This window comes from Coenobita brevimanus, chromosome 78, assembly GCF_032717465.1.
Source record: "Coenobita brevimanus isolate Jiangsu-jjx chromosome 78, ASM3271746v2, whole genome shotgun sequence".
Taxonomy (NCBI): domain Eukaryota; kingdom Metazoa; phylum Arthropoda; class Malacostraca; order Decapoda; family Coenobitidae; genus Coenobita; species Coenobita brevimanus.
Genome location: NC_137031.1, coordinates 6230932 through 6250598, shown reverse-complemented (window position 1 = coordinate 6250598; position 19667 = coordinate 6230932).

Below are 19667 nucleotides of genomic sequence, written 5' to 3'. Positions count from 1 at the left end.
GAGATGTGAACAAAATGAGGAGCAGATCTAAGTGGCAATGATGCAGAGACTGAGCTCATTATATAGGGGCCGGCAGAGCCTGATACAACTTGTAAGAGGACGCGCAAATGAAAGCCATGGGGACATAGAGTTCACAATCCCGCTCTGGACAACAGAGAGAACGACTTACTCTACTATAACGGTAGAAGGGGGGGACTGAGGCAGAACACGCTCGTGATCAAACATGCAGCACACTGTGCGTTAAAATAACACAAAGGATGATGAAATCATAGGCTATGTAACAATATATATATATATATATATATATATATATATATATATATATATATATATATATATATATATATATATATATAGTATATATATATCAGAAAACCCGTGTTTTGACATTAGACTAACCTATACCTAACCATCTAGGTCTGACCTAACGTTAAACTACCATAATACCTTATTTTCTTTGGGGAGTGACGAACGTGTGGCGCTGCCGAGTCTTTTCTCGAGGCACTAGCTCAGGCGTTGCCAATAGGACTGGATGACCAATTATGCCTGAAGAAGAAGAAGAAGAAAAAAAAAAACGGCCCGGGGTCGACCAGACCGTCACACTTGTCAGAGACTAATAACTTTTTTACCTTATGACGCTTGAGTAGTTATTTTTTTCTATGTTAGGTCGATCAGTTCAATTCTGTATTATACAGTTCACAAAACCATTAGCATGCCTAGCACAGTATAAAAGAGAAAATAATCACAAAAGCTCGTTCGCTTGTTATATGCGAAAAAGCTCTTCTTCATGCTGGTGTATCTGTATTTGTGTCACTCCATATCAAGCCCAAAATGCAGGAGCAAACTTTGTTCCCTGACAGTGAGTGATAACCAGTAATAACTCAATCCCATGCTGGCGAACCACGACTGGGAAGAGGCTTCTGCATGTGAAAGTTATAGTACTGTAGCGGCTATGTTTGCTTATGTTAGTGTCTTTATATGTCACTGGTTGAACCGACAGGGTGTGAACATATCGAAGCATATGAAAAGATATACTACCAGCATTTATTCTGAATGTCAACCACAGCATGGGTTCAAACCTTTAACACTGGATGGACGTATCACATGATTAGTACGCTAACCACCAAAACATCGTATATTCACTGCTACTAGAAATTTTAACACTTTGAATTCACAGCCTACTGTATATTCGGCCATATGACATCAGGTAACTTCGCTTTCTATTAGTGCCTTGTACAAATGATTATGCACTCATTCAGCCTCACTTCTATTAGTCCCATGTAGAGAGGCCACAATATCACATTTGGTTATATACACTCAGTTAACATCGTTTCCTATTAGTCCATAATACTAAGACAGCCTTACAGGCAGTTACCATTTGCACAAACCACAGTCAAACAACGTCATATCCATGCACCCTCCATTTAGCAATCATCAACTATTAAGTTGTTCCTTTACTGTCTGGCGGCAGATAACTGAAGACTTATTTCTGATCAAGTCAGAATTTTGTACATAGAAACATACTTCAGCTTGACAGAGAGGACGCCTCATGATAAAAGTAAACACGATTGTACTCTGCATTCCTCAGAACTCTTGACCTCAGGATCCGAATGTCGGATGAGAAGGTTACTTAGCTATTATTCTTGATGGATTGCAAGGACATGCATCAGGAGGCAATGCGGAAGTAATCTGTTGATGTAATCTAAAAAATCGAGCTTCCGGGGCCGACACTGAGGAAGATACGGTTGCTAGAGGCAGTGATCTAAATAATAAAGCCAAGTTGTGTATGTGTGTGTTTGTCTGCGAGTTTGTTCGTTTCTTTCATGAGAACGGTAATGAATACCGACCTTATTCTTTTTGTAGCAGGTTGGAGTAGGTCAAGGAGTGTCAGAAAAATATCAAAAAACGGCAATCGCGCACGACGCGATGGCACAAAATTCTCGGGAATCACGGCATGCGAAAATGTCTATGTACTTTTATTCGTTTCTTTCGTGGGAACGGTAATATGTCGACCCAGATCTTTTTGCATTATAAATTTCGGCGATCGACCGCGACGAGTCGGAACGAAACTGCCGTGAATCGTGACACACGAAAATATGCGATTTTTTCCCCCGAATTTCTTTGCCAGAATTGGTAGTTCTTTACTCAGTAACGATATGGAAACAAAGATAATGGTATTTGCAAACATTTTGTGATGGAAAGGCTATTAGTTTGTCCCACAAATGTTTGCGGGCAAGCACTAGTGGTAATTATGATCGAAATGCATATGAGCTAAGGAAATGGCATGGACGGCGAGGACGAATACAGGATGAAGGAGTGTGGGAGGTGAGCAAAACAGAGACTGCCAGAATAACATCAAGAGTTGTAAGAATGTAACGTGGACTTGCAGGGCATTGAGGAGCTGAGAGAATAACTAGGAATAATCGTGAACCAAGCCATGAAGTACTAAACAGGCTGCTATGACTCACTCTCAGCCGAATAGAACCATCTGATGTTACCTATTACCGAGTGCTAGAGTTGTCCCGATCATGAAAGGATTTATGGTGACAGGGCTGACAGTCTCAGGTTCCTATTGTCCCTCTCAGCAGAATAAAATCGTCTGTTGTTATTTTTTTTTATTTTTTTTTTTTATGTGTCCGACTCTGGGCAAAGGCTCAGGGCCTATTTCTTGGGGGCAGTTGCCTATCCCAAGGCCCAGTAGTCCTCCTACACCTCCACATGTCACCACTTCGGCGCTAACACCCACCGTCCATATTGAATACATGATAGGGCTGTCTCATACAGGACTGGTGTATTTGAAATAAAATACTGCAATTGATCCAACCATGAGAAGGTTAATGGTCACTATTAACTCTCTCAGGCTCCTATTTTTACTCTTAGGTGAGAGAAATAGTTTGCCGTTTGCTGCAGTAGCATGGTAGAGTTGTCGTGACCATGAAAGGGTTAATGGAGAGCAACTTTGAGGAACGTATGCTTCATGTTGGTGATACAGTAGAAACACTGAGGGAGAGATAGAGAAGTGCTTCATTCACTTCACCAGCTCACTTTTTCTAACCTGAAAAAGATCCCCAAATTCCCCTCACATCACTTGCAGGACAAGTGTACTCTAACTGGAAGTTGACTCAACTAATATCCAACGTCATAGTAAAGGCTCATCAAATTTTATGCAGCAAGCACTTGGTATACAAGTTGTAGGTGTACCCCAGTTCCATCAGGTGAGAACAAACCGACTATAACTTTGACATGAAGGCTAGTGTGAATCTATAACATTTATTAGCATACAACTGCGCAGAGTTTTGCTGATGTCTGTGAGCATCGTGCCTTAAGAGTAAATGTAGAAAAGAGTAAGGTGATGGTTACTGAGAGAGAAGGTGACTCCCAGTGCGATATTGCAGTGAATGGAGAGAGACTGGAATTGGTGAGAGAGTGCAAATACCTGGGTACAGTGATGGATAAGAGAGGAAAATGTGCAAAGGAAGTGGAAAGCAGAGTGGCACAAGGAAGAAAAGTAGCTGGTGCAATGAAGGTCTTGATAAGAAACAGAGGCTTGAGTGTTGCAGCTGAACGAGGCTTACATGAAGGAGTGTTAGTACCAACTTTAACATAAGGATGTGAGACTATGGTGTGCCATGAAAATGAAAAGCCAAGAGTAAGAACAACGGAGATGGGACTGTCAAGGAATGTATGCACAGTACAGAGGATGGATAGTATACGAAATAATGTGACTCATGAAAGATGTGGAGTGAGGAAGTCTGTGGACACCAGAATCGAAGAACGTGTACTGAGATGGTTTGGTCATGTGGAGAGAATGGGTAACAATAGAGTGGTGAAACGGGTATATCTGAGAGAATTTGAAGGAGGGAGGAGGCCAGGTAGGCCAAGGAGAAAGTGGAGAGGTATGGAGGATGAGTGTGTGAGGAAGAGAGGTTTGGAAGTCGGTGAGGCTAGGGAACTGACAAGAGATCGAGGTGGCTGGATGAATGTTGTGAGAAGTGCATGATCAGGGACTTGCCACCCCTTTTTAACGTGGCAGCGTCCAGACTGACTCAATCGGATACGTGTATGTGAAGCTACAGAACGTGGTGAATGTTTTTGGCATATCTGATAGAGCCAGGATTCCGGGGGCTTGAATGATGAGTGAACAGAAGAGTCGCCTGTTGGACTGTGCAAATTTGGGCTGTCCGGACATTGCTACTCCTCACCCTGCCCTAGGGTGGGAAAGGAGGTCCGGATGACGATGATGATGATGATAATTGTTGGCGAGTGAGTGCTTGTCTGTGATTGTAGCTTAATGGTGCTGTCAAGAGGTTGACTGGTTGACGTTGAAGGAATGAGTTTGGGGCGGCAGTCTTCTGGCATCTCATGAATTGCTGATTTTTGCTTCAGGTTCCCTTAGTTCCTGCCCTCCTCACGCTCCATCACCTTTGTCTTGCTTCTTTTGCTGCTTCTTTTGGTCCTGCTCTCTTTATATATTCCTGTCCTTACCTCCCTGTCATACCCCACCTCTTTGTCTTGCTCTTTTTCCTGCTTCTTTTTTGTCTCACTTTATTTAATTCCTGCTCTTCCTACATCATCCACATACTGCCTTCTCATTTTCTTGGTCTTTTTGCTGCTTCTGATATCGCTCCACTATGTGCACCCATGCTAAACTGTCCTTATTCATCTTCCTGCTTTAAATGGTTTCTGATCATATTTACTTCCCCGCCAACTTGATGTTATGTATTCAAAATGCCTTCGCCTGCCTGAGGGGCTGGCAAACTGAGAGGTACTGAAATGTGGCCGCCTGTGTGTCCAGGGATTCATGTTCTCGTCCATCTCTCTCTGTCACTGAAAATCACATTTATAAAACAGGAGATCATATACTCCCACACGCCTACTCTCAGTGGTAAGGACCATACCCAGAATACCTGATGTGGTTGCTTTGCCTGTTCATTCTTTACATCTGGAGTCCACTGACCACCGCTGATATTCAGTGTGTGCTCTATGCACATTATTATTTAGTGACTAAGATAAAAACAGTAGCAAAAAGTTTTTACTGGGTGTAAAAAAAAATAGAAAATATTAACCATTGAAGAAAGGAGTACCTTCAAGAAGCAGCAATCTTTTATGAAGCTAATAAAACTATGAGAGTAAAAATAATATCTGAACTTCCTGGGAACAGGTAAATATCACAAAATAGTGGTGTTAGGAAGTATTTCTTTTCTCTGTGGCTGCAAAAAAAGTGCAAGCATAATTCTAATAATCACCCCCAAAGCAAATCACAGTCTTTGTCATGTTTCTAGAAATCAGCAGGCATCACAGACTCCCATGTGAATATTAGGAATAAAATCAAGTGATCATGTCAAAAATAGTTTATGTGTGACTTTTACACGGTGGTGTTGAGAATACACAGGCGACGAAGTCCTTTTGGGCGCACTTTGTCTTGCGGAAGAAGATATGTGTTGAACAGTTTTGCGTTTTATTCATGGGTACAGCCAGTGGCTGTAATACACAGTGAGCCTGAGAGTTACTTATGTCAATGAACTTGAAGATGTTCAGTTGATGTGATGCTGCAGTCGCCATTGTGCTTATACAGATAATGATGGTTAATGCTACCCTCTCCCATATTAACTTCCTTCTCTCCCTCACCATTACTCCCTCCCCTCCCCCACCATAGCTCCCTTTCCTCACCTTACCTCCCTCCCCTTCCCCATCATATCTCTCTCCTCTTCCCCATCATACATCCCTCCAGTTCCAAATTGTACCTCATTTCCCTTCCTCCATTTTAACGCCCACCCCCACCTAACGCTTTCCCTCCCCCACCTTAACTCCCTCCCCGTCTTAACCCCATCCCCTATCTTAATCCCCTCCCGTCCCCCAATTTAGCTCCTTTCTTAACCTTAACTCCCTCCTCCAGCTTAACCCCGTCTTACATATTAACTCCCTCCCCACCTTAACTCCACCCCTGTCTTAACTCCCTACCCCATCTTTATCCCCTCTCCTTCCCATCTTAACTCCCACTCCCAACTCACTTCCCTCCACAGTCTTAACTCCCATCCCATCTTAACTCCCATCCCATCTTAACTCCCAACCCTATCTTAACTCCCACCCCCATCTTAACCAAAAACCCCATTTTAACCCCAACCCCCATCTTAACTCCCACCCCATCTTAACTCCAACCCCCATCTTAGCTCCCATCCCTATCTTAACTCCCACCCCCATCCTAACCCCAACCTCATCTTAACTTCATCCCCCACCTTAAGTCTCTCTCCCACTTGTGTATTCACAGCAGTTACATTTTGTCTATTTATAACACTGACATTTCATCGCTCCATGAATCTCTCTAATGATACGCTCTTCAAGGCTGCCATCCTTTCCCTTTTATATCAGCATTCTCTTCTCATATTATTTTTCCCCCAGCTTCTATAGTTCTTAAAGTTATATTCCAGTCTCCTTTTTGAGAGAGAGAGAGAGAGAGAGAGAGAGAGAGAGAGAGAGAGAGAGAGAGAGAGAGAGAGAGAGAGAACCATAAATTTTGGTAGGCTGGTTATCCCGGCCACAAGCCCCGATGTGATAAGATCAGGATGGCTGGCCAGAGTGTCCCCACATGCTTGTGCTGCCTCCCAACACATTCCTGTCTGCCCGTCTGTCATCTCTGCCTTCAACCGTCCATTAGTTGCACCTCTTACCATACCTTCTACCTTTCCATTCTCTCAGTCCTTTAGTTCTTTCTTTGTTCCCATTCTGTACCATACCATTCGTCATGTTACTTTTTTGTCAGTGTGTGTGTGTGTGTGTGTGTGTGTGTTGCGCGCTTGCTTGCGTTAGTAATATGAAGCACACAGCAAAACTGAACAACAATGAATAATACTCTTTTTCTCTTGGTGAGGAATGTGAAATATGGTAAATGTTATATGACGTGTTTTATGTGATGACAGTATTATGTGCACAGTGAAAGGGAATAAGAAGGAAAGATGCTCTGTCGTTCGGGGGAGAAGGGGGAATATGGCAGGCAGGACACAATGCTGGCAGAGGATTGTCGGTGAACTTTTTATTCATGTCTAGATGTGCAGACATTAATACTGATCCACACTCAAATAATCACAAAACATTTACGCTAGTTCTGAGATTTTTGTTGAGTTTCAAAATTACAAATGCTGGGGTGTGAATGTCATTATTCACTGTCCTTTTATGTACCTTATTGTAATGTAGTCAATGGTATTTTCGTCCACTGCTGTAGCCTACCCGTTACCAAATAAATATGCATAATGGATCAAAAATTTCCTACACGATTCAGCTCTATTTTATCCAGGCCGCTCGCCTTATTTAGTTATCAATTAATCCTGGACCTTTTCTGTTTACATTCTCGATGTCATTTATCATTTAAGGATTGGAAAACAATATTCACCTCCACAACGATACATTTAATCAAAGAAGTATCGTGCATCAGGTCCAATGATTGCCTACAACATTCAGGTCTTCATTTTGTCTAGACTCTAGACCACCTCTCATACCTTTTCTGTAAAAGACTATCATGTATTATAGATTCAACAATTGTATACATCATTAAGTTACTTTGTCCAGGGTTCCATTTCCCCCATTTAGCTTTAAGTGTATCCCGGTCCTTTCCTGTACACCTTTTAATATTGTTTTAAACTTGTATTGTGTTTTATGTGATATTCTTTCTTGTAATATCCAACTTCACTGATTTTCTTGGCTTGGCCGTAGTTTGCCTTGATTGTGTTTTACCCCTTGTATCTTGCCATTGCCTTATCGTCTCTGCCATTTCCAACACTGATATGCTGTTCTGTAATGCATTTCCCCCCCTGATGCTAGAAACCAATTATGCTATTCTGTTAGCTTGTCTTGATCAAGCCTTCCCTAGTTTACTTGATTTCTTGTCTTTTCCAGTTTTTTTTTTTTAATTCACTGTCTTTTGCCTTTTTTGTGTGTAATGTAGGGAGAGAGAGGGAGAGAGAGAGAGAGAGTTATGTTCCCTCTTTTTCCTGTCCTCATCAGTCTGGTCTCATTCTCTCTGTCAAATCCTGTATCTCTCTGGATACAGAGGGTGGCAGAGAAACACACGAAGGAGATTAACGCTTTCAATGCTATAACGTATTATAGTCATTCTTGTTACTCCCAGTCGATTTCACTCTGCGTAAGCGAGAAATTTTAAGCCAGAGAGGTTAAAATTAAACTGTCTTTAAGGTCTTACAAGAACAAGTCCCTCATAAATGGAAAAATGAAAATAATATTGCTCTCTTTATTTCTTTCTTTCTTTCTCCTTTTCTCCTTCCTTCTGATGAATTTCCTCAATCATGGATATGAAGGACAAGATAACAACACTGAACGTGTGATATTCATTCATTTTATTGCACTGTGATTCATCACACACACACACACACACACACACACACACACACACACACACACACACACACACACACACACACACACACTTTTTGCACGATTTTGTAACAAATCTATGCAAAGTTCTTGGTAAGCATATCCCCCTCCCCCTCCCCTCGCAATTCCCCAGTTTTTGAGAGTAATTTGTGAGACCCGTGATGTAAGTAATGTGAGTACGTTTCTTCGATCTCACAGATGCACACTATAATGTGGCATTGTTGGTTAACCACAGATATGCTTTCCTCTGATCCATTAATTACAATCAGAAACTGAGATTTTACGTTCACCTTCGGCCTCATAAATGCAAGAATGAGATAATGAAGTTACAGGTATAATATGATGTTCATAAAGACCTGTGATGCATGAACAACTTGTCAGATTAACACAGATGCCCATTTCATTTGAACATCACATAGTGTAACTGAGAAGCCAAAAATCATATAAGCAGTGGTAACAGCCAATCCCGAGGATGAGATAAGTTAACATAGTCTAGAACATTTAAGTGTAGGAGTAAACACACACCTTTGGCAGCATTTTACACAAGAGAAGAATTTCCAGTTACATTTAGAACATTTGAACCGTTGAGCACAAGACACGGCCGTCACTCCAACTGAAGTACTCTTCCACTACAGCATCAAGCGTTTGTACAGACATAGTCTGCATCACAAACATCCTGAAGGACTCCAGCAACTTCTGCTTTAAACACAAGTCGGTGTCTGTTGATGTTCATACAGTGTCAGATAATGGTAATGTATGTGATATAACATGTTGTTAGTGTTGTGTATGTAGTGTTTGGTAAAGTGTATGTCAGGTGATGTGTTTAATGTCAGGTAATGTGGATAGAGTTAGGTATTGTGTATGCAGTATGAAGAGATGGTTATAACCACAGTAGGCACAGCTAATCACCTCTGACAAGGCATGATAGTCTGCCATGGAGTTGGTAACATGAACAAGTGCTTTAGTCTGCTTTCCTAATGCTCGGAACACAGTCTGGTCATCACCAACACTATTATTCAACTTAAGAATAAATAGAAAACCATATGCATGCACCCATGACCTAGACACTGGCATCTAATTGACTGTCATTGTACAGCAGCGAGACCGAAGACAGGTTCTTATAACCTGAGCTATGAGAGGTGCTCAATGCTCAGCAGACCATGATCATGGACTCACCAAACTGCAACCAGCCGTACCCCCACAAATGAGCCGTAGACCATCCTCCAAGAGGATGATGCAACTTGTAACACCTTCCGTAGCACAATTACAGACACGCTTTCTCAGTGCCCATCACTTGACAAACAATTATGTAACAAACCTAGATGCACAGTGTTTGAACGTTAAGACACTGCTTCAAAGCATTGCAGAATAACACCTAGCCTTTCCAATCACCGGCATAAAGAATGGTTCGATAAAAACACTGAGGGCATTCATGATTTTCTTGCAATGGAGAAAACATCACATAAAGGTATGGTGCATCCTAGCTCCTTAACCCTAAACACTTAATTCCAGAATCTCAGAAGTGAAACCCAGAGAAAAATGTTTGTCATGGAGAACAAACGGTTAACTGTCCAAGCATTAGAGGTACAAAGACTGAGAGATTTTAGTAACTAACGTGGGTTTTACTAGTCCATAAAAACCATTTATGGGACAACCAGACACAACAATACCCTATTCAATCAGCTGAAGGGAGACTCCAGAATGACAAGCAGCAATCCTAGAAAGCTGGGCACATCACTTCAATATGTTACTGAATCGATAAACCCACTGGGACACAATATCCTTGAAAACATCCCAAATGTCCCTCATGCAGCATATCTTGATGTCATACTTACTCATGAAAACACTGTTCAGTCCATCTAATCTCAAAAAAGTAACAAAAGTCCTGGCCCTGAGTACACACCATCTGGGTCAGTTACTCCATCAGCGCCTTCCTGATCTATTACTGACTATCTGGAACCGAAAACGAATTCCATCTGAGTAGTTTACTTCCGGAATTGTAACCAATCTCCAGTAAGCTAAAAATGATTTCATCCTTACTAAATGCTCTCACCTCTCCAACTCGAATTCTTCCCGCTCCTTCTGGAACCTTGCCAGAAACCTTTCTAACAAATTTACCACATCATCCTTCTCTCCTCTTTTCTACTCTGATGGCTCTATAGCTATTTCTTCTACTGTACTGATAAAGCAGATCACTGTGCTCAGAGTTTCTCCTCCAGTTCCACTTTAGACGATTCCGGTGCTGTTCCTCCATCACTCCCCCTCCCCCATCTGACTTCCTCATGGCAAACATTAAAATTTCTTCAGTTGATGTATTCCATCACTGGCCTCAATACTAACAAGGCATATGGGACTGATGGAGTCCCTCCTGTTGTCCTCAAGAATTGTGCTTCTGTGCTTACACCCTGCCTAGGCAAACTCTTTCGCTTTTGTCTTTCAACTTGTACCTTTCCCTCTTGCTGGAAGTTTGCTCTCATTCAGCCATTCCCAAAGAAGAGTGACCATTCGCAACCCTCTAACTATCGTCCAATTGCTTTAATATCCTGTGTCTCAAAAGTTTTCGAGTAAATTCTTAATAGAAAAATTTTAAAGCATCTTTCCTATCACAACCTTCTTTCTGATCTTCAGCATGGGTTCCGTCAGGGACGCTCCACTGGCAATCTTCACATCTACGTTTCAGACTCCTGGTCATCCTCCTTTTGGGACTTTGGCGAAAGCTTTCCCGTTGCACTTGCCATCTCAAAGGCTTTCGATCGAGTCTGGCATAAATCTTCTGCCCTCTTACGGTTTCTATCCTTCCATCTGTGCCTTCATCTACAGCTTCCTTTCTGGTAGTTCTATTGTCGCTGTCGTATACGGCCATCGTTCTTCTAGATCTATCAACAGTGGTGTTCCTCAGGGCTCTGGCCTATCACCAACTCTCTTCCCTTTATTCATCAATGATCTTAGCTGTACATCTAACTCTGTCAATTCGTACACTGATGATTCCACCCTTCATCTTTCCATTCGGTTCTCACAAAGTCCATCTCAGTAGTTACTTCAACAAACAAGGGATGAGGCTATGGCACACATAATGTCTGACTTGGCTCGTATCTCTGACTGGGGTAAAAATAATCTGGTTGTTTTTAATGCATCAAAGACTCAGTTTTCACACCTATCAACCCGACAAAATCTTCCATAGGAGTACCCTCAAATGTTTAATAATATTGAATTTAATCCTGCATCATCCTTGAACATGCTTGGGGTTTCATTCACTCGGAATTTATACTGGAAAGATCATATTACATCCCTTGTAAACTCTGCTTCCAAGTGATTAGGTGTGCTAAGCCGACTCCGTACCTTCTTTACCCCTACACAGTTGTTGCCTTTATACACGGGTTTTATTCGCCCCTGTTTAGAGTACAACTCACATGTGTGGGGAGGCTGCTAACATAAAGCTCTTCTCAATAGGGTGGAGTCAAAGGCTTTTCGTCTCATTGACTCTCCTCCTCTTACTGGCTCCCTTCTACCTCTGTCTCTTCACTGCAGTGTTGCCACTTTATCTCTTTTCTATCGCTACTTCAATGGTCACTGCTCCTCTGAACTGTCTGCTTGCATCCCTCCACCACTACAGCGGGCACATAGTACCCGTCTAGCAACAATCTCTCATCTCTTTTCTGTCCAACTCTCTAATGCAAGAGTTAGCCGTTACTCTCAGTCGTTCATTTATGCAACAGGTCAACTCTGGAATTGTCGTCCTCTGTCTCTATTTCCTACTTCCTATGATCTCCAGTCTTTCAAACACAGTGTGTCCAGGCATCTCGAAATGAACGGATCTTGAGTTTGGCTCACCTTTTTTTTTTTTTTTTTTTTTTTTTAAGGAACTGTTTTGCGGGCTCCTAGCCTTTGGTCCCTTCTTCCTCGCATAAAAAAAAAAACAACAAAGCAAGAGGACCACTCAGATTGTGACAACAGCATATGTAGCTCCTTCCTTGTGAATGCTAGCATAGTACTAGTGAAGATTATGATACTGAGACTGACAAAACGTCTACAGAAGTCAAAACTTCCTGAAACACAATGTGGATTTCAGAAGGAGAGAAGCACATGTGATATGATCTTAGTTGCCTGGCATATACTAGAGAAGTGCCACGAGCAGAACCGTGACTTATAATATATTCATCGATCTTGCTAAAACACTGGACATTGTCAACAGACAATTTTTATTGAATGCTGTTTTAAATTTTGGAGTTCCAAACAAACTTCTTACCATCCTGAAGAGCCTGCATAACAACATGAATGTTCGTGTGTCCATAGATGAGAGGAAATCCCAACCCTTCGACGTGGACATGGGAGTAAACCAAGGATGTGTCATGCTTTCGGTTTTTTTAAACATTAATCTCACTGCGGTCACCCTTTTAATTCATCTATATATGTCCCTGATAACTGAATAAAAATACAGTTCCTTCTATACATAAACTTATGTAATCTCAGACATCTTCATGCGCAATGAGAGACTGAAATGGCTCCTTTCCTAGAGCTACAATATGCTGATGACTGTGCTCTCCTTGTACATATCCCAGAATCCCAAGAACAGAGTCTCGCCATCGTCTTTGACATACTTGTATGCTATTCGCTGGGGCTCCGTGTATATGTCAAATAAACAGAAATAATATCCCGGTGAAACAACTAAGCAGCATGCATTGCATTTCAGATAAATGACAGAACTATAAAACAGGTGGAGAATTTTAACTACCTTTGAAATGTGCTCACAGATAAGCATAACACTAATGCAGAAGTCTTTGCACGAACGAATCACGTCCCAGCCCGTTTTGGCAGTCTCAGACCCAGAGCCTTTCACAGTACCGAACTGAGACTTGAGACGAAGGTATCAGTTTACCTATCCGCCCTCCTACATGGTGCCGAATCCTGCATAATGTTATATCAAACAGCTTGAATCGTTTCGCATCTGACGCTTACAATGCATCCTAGGACTCACTCCCTATCTATCTATCTATCTATTGTCACATGCAATAATCACGTTAGGGGTGGCTCAAAACAAATCGCCTTCATGTCGGCCTATCCCCCATCAGTTCACTGCCCTCCTCACACCTCACCCATCCCACTCTCATATACCTCTTCATTCCATCCTTCCATCTCATCCTTGGCTTCCCCCTCCCTCTTCCCTCATCCACCTCACTCACATACACTCTCCTCGATAGTCTCTCGCTCTTTTTCCTCTCCACATGGCCAAACCACCTCAGTGTATTTCTCTTAATGCTTTCTATCACATCCGCATGCAAACTACATGCTCCTTCACTTCCTCATTTGTCAGTCTGTCTCTCCTTGTAATTTCACATGCTCCTCGCAAATAACTCATTTCCAATGCTCTCACTCTTGACTTGTGTCCTTCCAGCAAGGTCCAAGCTCCATTTCCATACGTTAGAGTTGGTATCACAGTACTATCATACAGTGACTTTTTTACTTCCATGCTCATTTCCCTGTTTCTTATCACTGACTTCAAAGAACCAGCAACTTACATGGTAGGATAAAGACCCACACTCACAAATTCTCCAGTGCGTAAAGTCAACCAGCATAGAGCCCATGCTGGCTAAAGCGCAGCTGAGATGGGTCTGACACATGTTCAGCATGCATAGCACCGCCTTACTCAGGTTCTGCATGGCCAACTCCCTGTAGCACGCCCCAACACAAGGGAACAGAAGAAGAAATATAAATATCATTTATGGACGACTCTGAAGAAATGCAACATTATACTCAAAGATCTTGAAACAAAAGCCCCTGACAAAGAAGAATGGAGAGCCCTCTGCAGCGAATGAACCATTCATCTTGAAGAAGCTCAGAACCTGACCAGATAAAAACATAGAAAACGAAAGCACAACCATAACAGAGCTCTCCCAGCAAACCTGGACTTGACATGCCGTTAATGTGGTAAAGTTTGCAGATCCAGGATTGGTCTGCACAGTCACACACGTTGGTACCGTAGACAGTGAGAAACACACTACCCTTGGGTATTGCAGTCGTCATCACCTGTAGTAGAAGTGTGTGTGAGTGTGTGTGTGTGTGTGTGTGTGTGTGTGTGTGTGTGTGTGTGTGTGTGTGTGTGTGTGTGTGTGTGTTCACGAAGAGTATTTCACAACAAGGGAATATGGCATTACCTCTTGACAAGTGCTAAAATCACACTCTGAAATTATAGATATTTGGATTTGCTAAAACAAAGTGTTTTTAATGAAAATCCTGTGATATATTAACAATAATCCGGCAGGAACAGATACAGAAACACTAAACGCGGGAGTTTCAAGATGCTTCGGTTAAGGCCCTTGGTGTTGGATGGGGTGGAAACATGTTTCGGTGTGGTGTGGCGTAGTGTGGTGTGATGTGGTGTTGCTTCGCTAATGTCATAATGTCTATGGGGGTGTACAACCTCACTTCCGAAAACTGTTAGTGAGAAACAAAGAGCCAGTCGTAGAGATGCCTTCGCATGTATATATCAGTCAGCTTTTGTGAAGCAGAATGCTGAGAGCCGTATCATCATCATCATCATCATCATCATCATCATCATCATCATCACAATTCCAACACTTATTTTCCCCTAAAGAGGAGTGAAATACAGGTTTATTAGAATTAGGTTATCAGCACAGTTTTTCACACATTTTCCAACCATGCAGCAATTGTTTCTCTTCTCTCTATTCTCGGTCGAACACACACACACACACACACACACACACACACACACACACACACACACACACACACACACACACACACACACACACACACACACACACACAAGAGTATTTTAGTTATTATTTTATTCGAATTCTTTTCTTAACTTCGCCCAAAATTTTTTGGCAAGCATATCTAAGGCATTCATAGTTCTAAACTATTATCTTTTGCTGAGTTTTTCGTTTCCCCTCCCCACTCTCTCTCTCTCTCTCTCTCTCCCTCCCTCCCTCCCCCTGCTGAATATTACTCTTTTTGTTCTCTTTACCTCTAATTATCTCTGCTGTTTCTCATTCCCATTCCCCGTAATCACCCGTCCCTTATCTTTTTTTTCCTTTTATCCGTCTATAATATATTCCCGTTACAACAGGCTCGTCTTATTCTGTTTTCTCAAAGACATTTGTACGGTTGCCGACTTTATTATCGCTCCACTCGTTACCCATACACCAAAGGTAGCCTACTCTAAATATCTCAAGTTGACCTCACTGTTCACTATCTCGTTTTATACCTAATAGAAGTAGTAGTAGTAGTGGTAGCAGCAGTAGTAGTAGTAGTGGTAGTAGCAGCACCAGCAGCACCAGCAGTAGTAGCAGTAGTATAAATACTAGTAGTAGTAGTAGTAGAAATAATAGAAGTAGCAGTAGTAGTAGAAATACTAGTAGTAGTAGTAGTAGTAATAGTAGTAGTAGTAGTGGTAGCAGCAGCAGCAGTAGTAGTAGTAGTACTAGTAGCAGTAGTAGTAGTAGTAGCAGTAGTAGTAGTAATAGTAACAGTAATAGCAGCAGCAGCAGCAGCAGCAGTAGTAGTAGTAGTAGTAGTAGTAGTAGCAGTAGTGGTAGTAGCAGTTACAACCCCAGGCTCATGTGAACGTGCAACTGGTGGACTGCTGGCTGAACCAGCCATCCTCACGTAGCTCCCCTTCCCCGTTTGGTAGGATAGAGTGGAAAATAAGGGACACTTGTATAGCTAAGCAGTGGATTCGCTCTTCATATAGGTGCCACCACGTGGAGACACCCCCCGATCACCTGGATCAACATTTAAGTACACCCGCGGACATTTCCACTTTTAACACCTGGCAAGGAAATCAAAGCACGGGTAGTGACGTGACGTCGAAGCAACTACCACAGAATAATTTATTTGGTAACTATTTTTGCGATGGAAAAGGTGGATGGATGAGGGGGAGGGGAAGAGGGAGTGGGAAGGAGAAGGGGAGGAAGGCGTGGGATTGACGTGGTTGCCATTTATTAGTTTGGTGGTGGTGGAGGTGGTGGTGTTAATGGTAGCTTTGATGATGGTGGTGGTGGTGATGGCTTTTGAGAAATGGCTTTATTTAAGCAAAGCACTTCCTCCAGTGTGAAGCGTGTTTCAAAGAAGCCTCTAATGTGGATCCGGTAAGGCCTAGAGGCTCTTCTTTGTTCTAAAACTGGCAACCACATCACTCACACTCACACTCCTACACCGCCTCACCTCCCACCGCCTTCCTCCAGCGCTACCTTCCCCTTGTTCCACCCCCCCTGGTCTATCCACCCTCTCCCCCACAAACACAGTCGCCAGACAAATGATTCTGTGGCAGTGTCTTCCACGTCACGTGTATCACTGTCCTGGCTTTGAATTCGTCGGCAGGTGTTAAACGTGGAAATGTTCGCGGGTGTACGCAGCTGTTATTCTGACCCTCCACCCTTTCCTACATGTCGCCATATTACTCTTCTTACTCTCATGCATCTCTTTATTCGCCAACATCTCTAATTTCTCATTCTCCCCACAATCAGCCTCCCAATTGTATTCTCTCGTTCTGCTGTCGTCATCCAAGTAGCTCTGGAAATTTCGTAACACCTCTTCCACATCGACCTATTCTGTTCACTGTTTCTCATTATCCTTTTCATATTACTGGATAAAAGTGCAGTGGAGTTTAGAAATATACAAGTAACATAAGGGAACATCATCTTTTTTTTTAATTACTAAGAAAAAGGCGCCGCCAAGTCTTCTACACTGCCCTGAGCACCGTATTTCACCCAGCCATTATAAATGACTAAAGATGTGGTACATTTAGCTGGGAAGTGATGACAGACCTATTATTGATGTGCTTTATATATCTCTGGATCTTATACTGTTCATCTATCATTCACCCTGGCCTCTAGCCATCAGGCTGCCATCTCTCCAACTCACCCCCCTTCCCTGTCATACACCCCACCTATAATAGTGATAATACTGTTAGGGTAATGATGATGAGAACATTTAGATGTTTCCTTTCCTTTATCTTCAACCCGCACACGCACAAAAGAGAGAAGTCTTGCCAGCGCGTCGGTTCTCCCTCGGTGTTTGTCTTATGCTCACAGCCCTTTTTACGCTTATTGCATTCCTTGCACAGCTACTCCACATTTTCCTCTTCTTTATTACTCCCCGTCTTTCTGCTCTGAAACTCGACATTTTCCTTTTCTTTACGTCTCTCCTTCCCTCCTGCTTCGGTACTCGACATTTTTCCTTTCTTTACTACTCCTCTTCGTTTTCGTTTTCGTTTTTTTAAAGGCTCCAACATGCTTGCATGTGTCGGCCTTGGTCACCTAATGGCGGCTCTCCACGCTGCACGATCCATTGCAGCCTCCCTGTTCAGTCCCTTAACCCTAAGGTCACACTTAATGACCTCGTCCTATGTCTTTCTCGGTCTACCCCTCATAACCCCACCCCCAATATTAACACTTCTCACCTTCCTCACCCAATTATCATCCCCCATCCTCTCCACATATCCAAACCACCTCAATCTACCTCTCCTCATCACAACACCAATACACTCCAGTCCCATCCTACCTCTCAACTCTTCCATTGTAAACCCAGCCCCTCCAGGCCTTGGACGCAGGGACGCACTGCACATCCACCTAATCATTGTCATTTCTGTACGTCTGAGCCGGCGAATGTCTTCCTCCTTCACTGCCCAGGTCTCACTGCCATACAGCATTACACTCCTAACACATGCTGCATACAAAGACCCCTTAGCACGTAGGGAGAGCCCTCTCAATGTCAGGAGAGGCAAGAGCTCCCTGAACTTCTTCCAACCACTTCTCACCCTAGCCACAGAGCTAGCTCCAGCCCCACCTCCAGCACACAACATGTCTCCCAAATAACAAAACTCTTCCACACACTCAAGAGATTCACCAGCAAGTTCAATCCTTTCACGTCTGATGATCTCCACCTGCTCACCCCGGCACGCCGTACACATAAAATCAGCATTATCTCGCAGTCTACCTCTGATACCACTACATCTCTTATGCACCCATTTATCACACACACCGCACAAGATGGAATTACTTCCCACGCCCTTGTGGCAAACTGCACATGGCCACTCTCCCTCGTCTTTGACAGTACCCCCACCAACCCTAGATATCATCACATTTGTTTTATCTGCAATTACCCTTAAACCCTTTTGCCCCATACCATCTCTCCACTTCCTAAACCTTTCCTCCGCCTCCCTTTCATTCTCTGCAATCAACACCAAATCATCAGCATACAACAACTCCCACGGGAGTCCGTTTCTAAAGTCACGTGAAAGGGCATCAAGTACCATGATAAACAACATGGGACTCAAGACTGACCCCTGATGCACACCAACATTCACGGAAAACTCATCACTCAAGTCTCCATTCACTCTCACCTGGGTGTGAGCACCCACATACATGGCCATAACCACCCTAACCAGCCACTCCTCCAAGCCAAGCTTTCTCATTGCCCACTTCACCACCTCTCTAGGGACTCTGTCAAAGGCCTTTTCCAAATCAACAAAAACAAAATAAAGATCCCTTCTCCTACCAATATATTTTTCCTGAAGCTGTCGAACAATGAATATGGCATCATTCGCCCCCCTCCCTGTTATCCCTTCTCCCACACAGATTCACCTCCTTGTGGGCTGGTTAAATTGCTAATATCCTTTTTGGTCATCGATCTTTTCCTAAATCTATGCTAGATTCTGCACCCATTTGCAGCTTATTATATTGTTCGTAAATCCAAAATATTCTTAGCCTGTTTACATGCAGGAGTACTTTCAACTAAATATAATCGTCTGGTATTAACCTAAGTAAAATTCCTAAGTGTACCATTAACAGTAAAAGAATTTCTCTAAAAAGTCTCTGGGGCCTTTGAATTTGTGGTGCAAACTAAAATACAATACGTAAATGCTACAACCGCGGCAAAAAAAGTTAACACACATTGGATTTTTGTCTCTGGTCATACATCATACAAACGTCAACTCTCATATTTTCTACCTATCGTTGCTTTTCCTACCAATATATCTATCTAGCATAATCGCTCTCTTTTGTCGAACATCTTGGGTTGTATTTTCACCTCTCTCTCTCTCTCTCTCTCTCTCTCTCTCTCTCTCTCTCTCTCTCTCTCTCTCTCTCTCTCAATATCGTGTTTTCCCGCTGCACGTCACCATAATATTGCAGTGAGGGCAAAATGCACTTTTTATGTTTTTTCCGCACGAAAGGTCAAATGTGTGGTGTGGTGGGAGAGGGAGAGAGAGGGAGGGGCAGTGGTGGTGAGAGAGGGGCACTGGGAGAGGGGGAGAAGAAAGG